This window comes from Passer domesticus, chromosome Z, assembly GCF_036417665.1.
Source record: "Passer domesticus isolate bPasDom1 chromosome Z, bPasDom1.hap1, whole genome shotgun sequence".
In the NCBI taxonomy this organism is placed as follows: domain Eukaryota; kingdom Metazoa; phylum Chordata; class Aves; order Passeriformes; family Passeridae; genus Passer; species Passer domesticus.
Genome location: NC_087512.1, coordinates 29,940,739 through 29,951,470, shown reverse-complemented (window position 1 = coordinate 29,951,470; position 10,732 = coordinate 29,940,739). Strand labels below are relative to the sequence as shown.

The following is a 10,732-nucleotide window of genomic DNA, read 5'->3' as shown; positions in this document are numbered from 1 at the left end:
GCACTGTCCCATTTCTGCCATGCTGTGGTCCTGTGTCCTGATAGGATAAGAAGTTTTATGAATTTTAGTAAGACTTCTCAGTCTTATTTCACTTTCACAAAGCAAATTAAAGAACAAGAACATAATAAAAAAATTATAAGAAGTCTTCCAACATGAGCACAGATTCAGTACTTCCAGACCTAGCAAAAAGTCACTGAATCAATGGACAGATTTATTTTATGGGATTCTATGGAGGTTTGGTTTGGGCCCATACCTGCTTTTATATCACCAATTAAATGAATATGCGACAAGCAGATGCTTTTATTGCATATTAAAACATACTGATATAGAGGGTAAATATATTTGGATGTTATATATTCCATATAAAAATAATTGCATTCTGTATTTGAAAGGAAAATAAGCATGGCTGAAAGATTAAGATTTCTCTCCCACATCTCAAAAGATGTTGACAACTTAGAGAAACAACATAAACCAAAGATTTATTTAATTACATTTAGTCCCTTAGAGAAGAGCACACTGGTTGGTAAGCAATTCTTCGGAAGGGAAACTAATAAAACATATATGACTGTAAGATGAACTCTAGTTAACAGACCTGCGCTCAGGTAATGTAAATATTAAGTGGGAATGTATAAATAGTAGGACAGAATGTAAGATAAATTAATTAATTCTCCCACTCTGCTCCAAATTGGTAGCACTTAACCTAAAACATTACAGTCATTGATTTTGAAGGAAAAAAAACCTTTTCCCCTTTAATTTCCGTGACACCTTGATTAACAGGGTCACTACAATTATTTGCTTTTCTTTGTAATGCAAATACAAAAAGTATGAACTTACCAGCAAAGAATTAGTATTCAAGCAATTCCTTCCCAGAATCTACAGTAATGAAAATGTAAGCCTTCTAATATTGTCTTTAATGTCCACGTTTTGAGCCTCCACAAGAATAATGGATTCTGTTTCATAAGATGGATGTCATTGCTCTTCGAATGATGCTACGTGGATAGGACTTCAGGGAATTTATGTTCAATAATAATTTATTCCTAATATGTTTTGCATGAAAATATGATAAATTTAATGGGAAGAAAAGAAATAAAAAACCGCTTTTTGGATTGTAGGAAAAAAAGACATTTGAACTGAAAATAAAATATAAATATATATTTTTAAGGAATATATAATTCACTGAAAAGAGGGATTTTTAAAGGGTTTTTTTTTTACACCACTGATAGCACTGTTCAGCTGCTAATAACATTGGAAAAATTGAATCTTTTTGCACATTTTGACTCAGTTGTCCCAATCTAAGCTAAGAAATCATCAGCTTCTGATCATATGTTGAAGCATTGAAAATTTCTGATAGTTTAAAATGTACTATGCCTCTTTTCCAAGAACAGTTACAGGGAATAATAAGCCAGAAAAATCTAATTGCAGCTTACCCAATTGATGGGTGTTTCTCATGCAGATATTTTTCTAGACTACTTTAAAATTAGGCAAACCCTTTCCTTGAACAAATTATGTTTTCTGTTCTTCATTATTCACCCTGAAATCCAGCACTCAAAATCAAAGACTTTTAAATGTGACATCCAAAAAACCAAACAAACAGACAACTAACACCCCCCCAAAAAATGAAACAAAACACCAAAACTTGCTCTGCATTTTTTCTCTATTCTCATTTTTTAAAATATTGTAATATATTAATTGAATTGCAAGGCTCTAGAATTCTTGTAAAGAATAATTTACACATAAAATATGGTAATATAGTTTAGTCTCACAGATAAGTAAAGAAAGGATTGCTTTCACCTCTTTTTCTTCTCTGAAGTCTTACTTGTGGGAATTTAAAATCCGCTGATGCAGTGTCAATAGAAATTAGAAATATCTAATAAAATGGTCTTTGTGAGTACAGACCAGCTGCTGGAGCTCTGTAATATAATCAGAATCAGCAAGGATGTGGAATAAAGCAGCTGTGCCTTTCAGTTGTTTTACTCAGCTATTGCTGTTAACATCTATAACAGAGGAAACAAGCACAGGCACCATTTGAATTTTTGCAACAAAATTATTTGCTTGATTTTCTCTTCCCTTTCTCTGAAACTGCTCCATGTGTCTCCTGGAAAGATGGGGGTAGGGCATGTTCTATTTTGTTGCTTCTATTCTACACTCATCTTTCTTTCCTGATTCACAGAAATGGAGGATACACCAATCCTTTTCTTCCTTATAGTGAGGGAAAACAGGCTGATTTGTAATATTCAATCAGTCTGTGTGCATTTCTACATTGCATAGGGAGCTGTTTTGGATCCCAGAAGGCACAGTTCCATCTAAAAGTTGAAATGAGTTGCCAGAAAAAGGAAGAATATTGTGATGTTTTTAACCTAAAAATCCAATCTACAGCTAAAGAACTAGAAACAAATATTCTGTAAACAATAACAGGAAATTTGTACTTGAGAAAAAAATCTAAAGGGCCTCTTTGTAAGGACACTAATCATTCCTAGTGATAAAAGAGCCATCTGAGAACAAGCACTGGAAAGGCTGTCCATCCAATGATTCTGAATGCTAATGAGCATCACTTTACATAGAGGACAGTGCTGAACTTCAGAAATGAAGCAAATGATTCCTCTCCATTGCTACTGACAAATATTTCAGCCATAAGACCTGATTAAGTACTAATTGCTGGCTGGCAGTGAATGCTTTCTGTGGCATCTTGAAATGAAAATGAGGATGTGTAACCAACCAAGAAATTCACTAGCTTGGCAATGACCTGTTCAGAGAATCTGATGGACATTTAGTGAAACATTCAACTGTTTTCATGCTGCAGCATTTTTTTTTATTCTTGTCATCTTAAAGAAAATATTCTGTAACAGAAAACCCATTCTCTGTTGGTTTAGAATTTTCATACAGTAAATGACTTTTTAATTTAGCTTTTTTATTGCATATTTTGACATATGTAGCATGATAAGAGTCAATATGGCTTGAATTAAAAAATATCAATAAAGTACTTTTTGAAGACGAACTTATTAAAAATGCCATCAGACAAGTGGATCCAAATAACATTTAATCTCAAAATATGAGACCTTTAATGAGTAGGTTAAATTACCTGCTGTAGATAATTCATCTGACAAGTGTAGTTCAGTTCTTTGTTCATAAATCATTCATGAATCCACCCCAATTATACATACATAAGATGGGAAAGATTCATGAGTGATTATAAATAGATGTTAACCATCCATGGGCATATCCCAAACAGATTATGCAAACAAATTTTGGCTGCTGAGTCATTCACATAATGGTGCCTCCATCTGTTCCAGGCATTTCAGTTGGTTACATGAAACATGGGGCTATTGTTTCTGCTTTCCCACAAGAGGATGAGAAACCAATGCAAGCCAATAAAAGAACAGAGAGAACAGAAAATATTTTTGCTCATTGCAAAATAATCTGCTTCTACCCACCCACTTTAATGTAAGAAACTGTAGTTCTTTGAACATTTCAGTGTGCACTCCTAAAATTAACAAAGAAAAAATACCTTTATCTAAACATTGTGGAAGAATGAGCATTCTTATGTAGACAGTTATAAAAATCTGAACCATTCTGCAAGAAAAATAGGTGTATCTACTGTCCAAACCAATAAATTGCTGTGCAGTTAATTTTAATTATTTTCTTTTCAACCTTCATAACAGCTCCAAATTTCTCTGCCTGGTCATCCCTTTCGTTATAGCTGTGAAGAAAAATATTTCACGACACTCTGTTATATGTCATTTCATTAAAATCCTGCTTTTCATCCTTGGGGGAAAAAATACATAGCAAAATGTGCATGGCTAAAGCAGATACATCTTTTTAAAATTTCTAACAAGCCAATATAGAGAAGTGGATTTCTTACTTCTCTAGAGTATATTCTTCTTTCAGTTTGTAATTTGTATTTTAAGTGCTTCTGAAGCTAAAATGCCTTCCCAGGAAAGACCTGTGTATGTTGAACTGGTGTGACAATAATTATGCCCAACCATGACACTGGTTTCCTAACTAAAATTTGGACCTCCATTGAAAAGCAAACAAATTCTCTTTCCTCAAAACAATTACAAAAAAAAAAAAAAAAAAAAAAAAAAAACACACCTTACAGATTTGTTAAAGTTACTCCGAAAAGGAGATTAAAACCAAGAAAATTTTAACATTTCCATTTTGCAGGGAACCCTGACCATTAGTTTCCCATCTATTGCTGACGTGGCAGTTGGTCACTTTTATCTAAGATAAACTAGACATAATATACAGAGAAATTATATTGGTTTTAAAACACATAAGCAGCTGCAGATGACCCGGGCACAAAGATTTTTCACATATTACTATCGTAACTGTAATTATTCAAACTCATATAGTTTCACTGACATATAATGATGGAGATAAATGTCTGAAACTAAATGGACAGCCCCATCCTGCTGTAAAATCTTCTTAGAATGTTTTTCAGCCTTGAACACACACGGTTGTTCATCCACCCCACGGCTTGATCTGGGGTGGGCTCTTTTCCAACCCACAGAGAGAGACTGGAGGAGGTACATCCCAAAGCTCCTCCAGTTACATGATGTTGATCATTGGGTGCTATTATTACTCTCCAGGAGTTAGTAACCACGCTTTCAGCTGAGAGACAATAAGTCATTATGGAAGTACATTCCACTACAAAGTAAAACAGACCCATGTAAAGTGTAGCTGAGTGCAGTTTAAGCAAACCTGTTCCACTTTACTCTAAAATGGACTTAGAAATGCTCATGTCATCAGATATCAGTCCCCTCAGCCGAGGCTCCAACAATTTCAAACAACTGAAGGGTATTAATGACTAGCCATAGGGTAATGACATCTTAAATTGCTACATCTATTTCAACAATGAATGTATGACTGTGCCCTAAGGTTCTCAATTTCAAAAGGACAGATTATGAGAAATTAAGAGTACTGGTTGATGAAGACAGCTGCACTGACAAAAGTAAAAAAAAAAAAAAATCTAAAATTTATACTCCAGACAAGGGGGAAAACTTCTGTGGAGGGTTGTCAAACCTAATTAGCTAAACAATAACTTCAAAAAGAATATTAAATGCAAGTAGAGTTACTATAAAAGTTGACATAAAGGATTGCTCAACAAAGAAACACATCTTAGTCATTAGAAAGCACTGAGAATAGCTAAAAGTCAGGTTATCCAAAAAGGAAAACAGAGTCCAAAAAGGAAATTTTAAAAGAAAGAAGGGAGGGGAGGGGAGGGGAGGGGAGGGGAGGGGAGGGGAGGGGAGGGGAGGGGAGGGGAGGGGAGGGGAGGGGAGGGGAGGGGAGGGGAGGGGAGGGGAGGGGAGGGGAATCTTACATTCTGTGTATTTTCAATCAACATGAAACTTAAACTGTGGCAGAACACTTGCCAATTTCATTTTTGACTTGGAAGTACTTTTGCACTTTTGCTGACCAGTTCTAGAAGATTAATTAATTTGTAAATGCTACTATCACTTTTCAAGTGTACTAAGGAAATGGGAATAAAACCAGATTGTTATTTATATGCCAGATCTAAATATTAATGCATATTTGTAACTTCGATATCAGGAATCTAAAGCGGATGGAAACAGACAGCTGGAACAAGTTCATGTCCCTTATCTGTGGGTATTTCTACTTCAAATGTGACAACAAAGATCAAAATGCTTTCTCATTTGAATATTATTCAGTAGAAAGTATGACATGAGCCCATGTACCTCAGTCTGTTTTTAAAGGCCTTTATCACCACTGAATTTTTTTTTCAGAAACATGAACGATGAATTGCCCTGAAAATTTTATTATGCTGCAGGCATAAGAGGCAATGTTTCCACCATATCAGTGATTGAAATGTGTGTCTGATTTGCGTACATTGCAGGTCTGACTGTCCAATAAGTACATTTTAATATGAGTAAATTTATCTTCATGCAAACAGGTTCTGTACTTGCTTCCCAAAAAAGTGTATGTTTGTGCTCTTGGAGATTATACATTAATTTTACACAATAAAAATGTTATCAAAAGTCTCTCAAGCATAGGTAATGCCCTTTTATTTCAGAAGTTGTGCTAGTATTAAGAATAAAGTACTAATTAATATCAGTGTCCTCTGCTGCATTTTAAATGCAACAAGTATTCCACTAAAATCTAGCTGTCTCCTCAAGAAAAGGGGTTTCACATGATGCCAAAAAGCTCTATAAGTCTTCCATATAGGAAGCACATATAGGAAGAATTTGCTGAATATAGGAAACGGGTAACAACAGTTCCAAAACACCCTTCTAAACATATAAAAAACCCAACCAAAAAAACCCCACAAGCTGAAAACAAAAACAAACAAAACACAAGCAAACAACCAAAAAAACACAGAGGGGGGGAATATAGGATGAGTCAAAATCAGCGAGAAAGAAAAAGTCTCTTTCTGTCCTTTACATTTTTGTGTAATCATTAACTGCATAATGAATCTTAGGTAGGAGCATATTTGTAACCAGATGTTTTTGTCAGAATGGAGACTGAGCTGGGGCACAAGGTTGTGATTTCTAGAGACCAGTTGCTAAATTTCTGACTCAGGTCATATAAATGGAGATAAGTTTGTTGACCTCCATGCTAATGGCTGCTTGTGCACGTCAGGAAAACCAATTTAGCTAACAGAAATTACAGTCACCAGCCAAGGGAAAATTAGCAACTATACAGGCTGGATCTGAATGACATGTGAAAGAAGAGATGAAAACTTGTGCATTATCAACTCACATTATAGCAAAATAATATGAATGTCCCTTTCTATGATGCTTAAATTAAGAGCTATTTATAAAGAAATTGCATATTAGTGTTGTAGGTAGAGAAGAATTCCTAATATTTCAGGGTAAAGTTACATAAAACTTAAGTTTTATGGAGGTGTGTTAATGTTATGCCAGCAACCTTTCAGCACGGTGTTGGCAAACCCATTACCTATAAGACAATATTAGCATAATACTCACCTCCCATGTTGTTTATAATAGTTGATCCTTTCATCTGCATTAGATTATTCAGACATTTCAGAACAATGCCAGAAGTGCATGTATAGGTCTATAACACCAGGGCACCTGGTAACACCTATAACACCAGGGCCTACAACACAAATAAATGCTAAATCATAGCTACATATCTCTTAATAATTATTCCAAAATGGTTTAATACTATTCTAGAAGTTAAAATAACTAGCTGTGTTGTGGAGTCTGTAATTTAAACACTCCCATAGAAATTAAGATTGCAATGGTGTGTAGAATAATTATTAAAATATTTGTGACTAATGGACTAAATTAATTTTGTGAGATGTTTTGTTTTTATAAGCATTTTGATAAATGTTTGATATCCACAAAGATATTTGTGAATCCAGCATAAGTCCTCTCTATAATGATAACTTCATTACTACCACCGTTAGAGTATGTTTGGGTCTGAAAATTCATATTAGATATCTTAGACCTGCAGGCGGATGATAGCCCGTTAATTAGAACATGGCAGAAGATTTCTCTAAGAACACTGAAAACTAGGGACTCAACATAAGAAAATTTTGAACGTAACAGGCAGAAGTTGAGAAGGTGACAATTTGCAGGCAATGCAAGAATAGGAAGAATAGGATGAATGAAGAATAGGAAGATCTCCCATGAAAATGGAAAGATAAAGTGCCAGACTCCAGAGGTATCTGGAGGGGAGCACTAGGAACTTCCTAATGGGTTGTCTTGAAAGACCAAAAATACCAGAATTACTATGTCAGTAATAACATATAACCTAAGAATGCCTGAATAATGGTGTCAGAAATACCAAATTTGGACAAAGATATATCTGAATTATGACCATTTTAGAATAATTTGGGATTGTTTATAAGAAGGAGACCAGTGTGGGAAAGGAAGGTGCAAGGGAGATGCGAGAAGGCCAGAAAAAAAGGCAGAATAAGGTATGCAAGTCAGCAGTGCAGTCTGAGTTTACCTATTAGAAAGCCCTGAGCTTGGTCACTGCTGAGGAAATCAAATGTCATCTCAGTCATCAAAAAGAGCAAGGAGAACCCAATGAACTATTGCCCACTCAGCCTCACCTCAATCCCTGGAAATCTGACAGAGCACCTCATTTTGGACGCCATCTATCCACATGAAAGACAGGTGATGAAGAGAAGTCAACATGGACTCACTAAATGGAAAACATGCTTGTCATACCTGATTACCTTTCATAATGAGACTTCTATGTGGATGGATAAGGGGAAAGAATTAGTTATTGTCTGCCTTGACTTCAGCAAGGCTTTTCATACTGTCTCTCACTATTTCCACAGGCTTTGCTCAGTGTTTTCAGGATAAGAAGCAACAGGAATTTCCACCTGAACATGAGGAAGAGCTTTTTGACTTTGCAGGTGACTGATCACTTGAACAGATTGGTCAGAGAGGTTATGGAGTCTTCCTCACTGTCGATATTCCAGAAGTGTCTGGACATAATCTTGTGCCATGTGCTCTGGTATAACCCTGCTTGAGCAAGGTTGGACCAGATGACCCCCTGTGGTCCCTTCCATTTTGTGAAAGAGATAATATGTGAAACATGAAGGAGACAGAAGTCTTAATTTAGAAGGGAAGACTTACTTTATAACAAGAAAGACATCAAACTGGAAGAACACACCAATATCAAGATCTGAATATCCATACTGAATAATTTAGTGCCACTAGTATCATGACCCACTGGTATGGGGTGTGATGCTCATTATAAATTCTTGTCAGGTTGAACAAAAACACTTGACCACGTGTCAGAGAACTCTTATGTTTATGGATATTAGTCTTAACTCCAGAAACCAGTAAGCTACCTATATTCAAAAGCTTTTGGCTAACACACTGTGAAGTTCTTACACTACACTGCTACAAAAGGTTTTGGCTAACACGTCCTTAATCTTGTACAGTACACATCAATCAGTTTTCTACTCCAACAGCAAACTTCTTAAAGGTGCAGGCTCATAAGCCACAAACATCTTTATAAGTTCTCCCCTCCCAAAACAGGCTTCAAAACATAATCTGAACAGGTAGAATAGGATAGCTGTGCTTCGACCAGGCAAAGCAAGGTAAGAAAACAAAGATTATCTCATATTGGTACTGCTGCATGGATGGTCCAGAGCTGGTGTTGCAAAACAAAGAAAACAAAAGAGAGAGTGTGGGGGCCTAATCTGTGTCCCTTTATACTTAACCCAGTGCATGCCTCTTATGTAAACTAGACTTTTTGTGCTCTTTTGTTTACAGGTGCACAGCCAGCCCTTCTCCAGGAGCTGAGCTGGAAGGTGAGCGTGACTGAGCAAAAGTCTCAAGGCCGAGAAGAAAGCTGGTTCAGAACACTGAGCCACCTCTGCAGGAACCTCCCTTCCCATCACATCTTTCCTGTCCCAACAGTTTGGGACAAAACATGCTTACACCTGGTCCTCTACAGCCGCCAAAGGCACAACAGCTGCACTAACAAGGGACTGGTAGACCCAAAACAGAGACTAGCTCAAGTAAAGCACTGAATTAGTGGGACTATTTTTGGTCCAGTGTTCAAGCCAGTTTGAGAGGAGTTGGATGGGATTTGGATGAATATCATACATTGTGGCATACAGATATTGCAAGAATTACATCATTATTACTAGACAAAGACAGAAAGAAAAGACAACATTTTCCAAAAATTAATAGAGCTGAGTTCACTAATCACCTCTTAGAGATTCCCAAGTATCTAAGGGCTCTGGGAAAAAAATGCAAATATTATATAGAAGGCTGAGTCCCAACAAAATTTCCAACCCTATCCCTATAATAACTTCTAATGCCCTTGCTACAATTTACATCTGTTCCACTGTGCAGCTCACTACAGACAAACCTTCCTCTCGAGAACAATCTCATAAGGCAGAAGCAGCTGCTCTTGTTCCTCCTGTTCTCCCTCTTCAATTCTTTGAAGTCGTGTCACCAAATTTCAAATGATAAGTTTGCTTTATTACTTCAGCTTTCAGTGGAGTTTAGGGACAACTCAGTAGCAAAAGTTAGACTTACACTGTAATGCATGAGAGGACAGCTTAACGGTCAAGACCAAACCCTGCTTCCCTCCAATCTTGTTTAACTAACAAAATTAATTTTCCTGCTTAAAATTTAAAATAAACATGTTTTTATTGTTTCAGTAATTGACATTGGCAAAATTGAAGGAATGTTGTTTGTACACTGATTTTTCTTTTGAAAAGCCAAACTGCAGATAGTTTGGCCTGATGCCAAGTCTGAGTGTCTTCATTTTTCCTTTTTCCTGATGTCAATACAGGCAAGCAAGATAGCTAATATGCACCAGTGGCTAGTCAAAAATTCAAGTATAAGAAGTTTACTGGAAGTATAAGAAAAGAAAAAGTCAAGAAGGGGCAGACACCAAAACAGCCGTCTTGTCACAGTTTAAACAGTTTGTGTTTGTGTCTGCTACCAGTTTTTCCAGCTACTTATCAGCAAGAACAGTGGAGAGTTAATAAATCTGTGTCTCCAGAAAACAGCAAACACACAACAAATTAATCCTGTAACACACCACCATTTCTCAGCTTTACAAATCAATAACTGGATTGCAAAACACAACAACCATGAAAAAAAAAAACCAAAAAACACCAGAACTGTAAAGTTCTAATCTATTTTACTAGCAGGATATGTTAAGGTCTCCTAGCCAGATCTTTGAGGTAGATGTGCCTAGCCATGGTCTTAAATGAGCCTCCCAAGAGGATGAAGGGTTTCAGAGCCAAAAAGCAATTACATATTTGAATAAA

The 10,732-nt window shown here is 36.2% G+C and overlaps 1 long non-coding RNA gene across 5 annotated transcripts in view; it reads right to left on the bottom strand.

The window, feature by feature from the left end:
• LOC135290522 (uncharacterized) overlaps positions 1-10,732 on the bottom strand; it is a 33,249-nt gene that overhangs the window by 20,903 nt on the left and 1,614 nt on the right. The window lies entirely within an intron of this gene.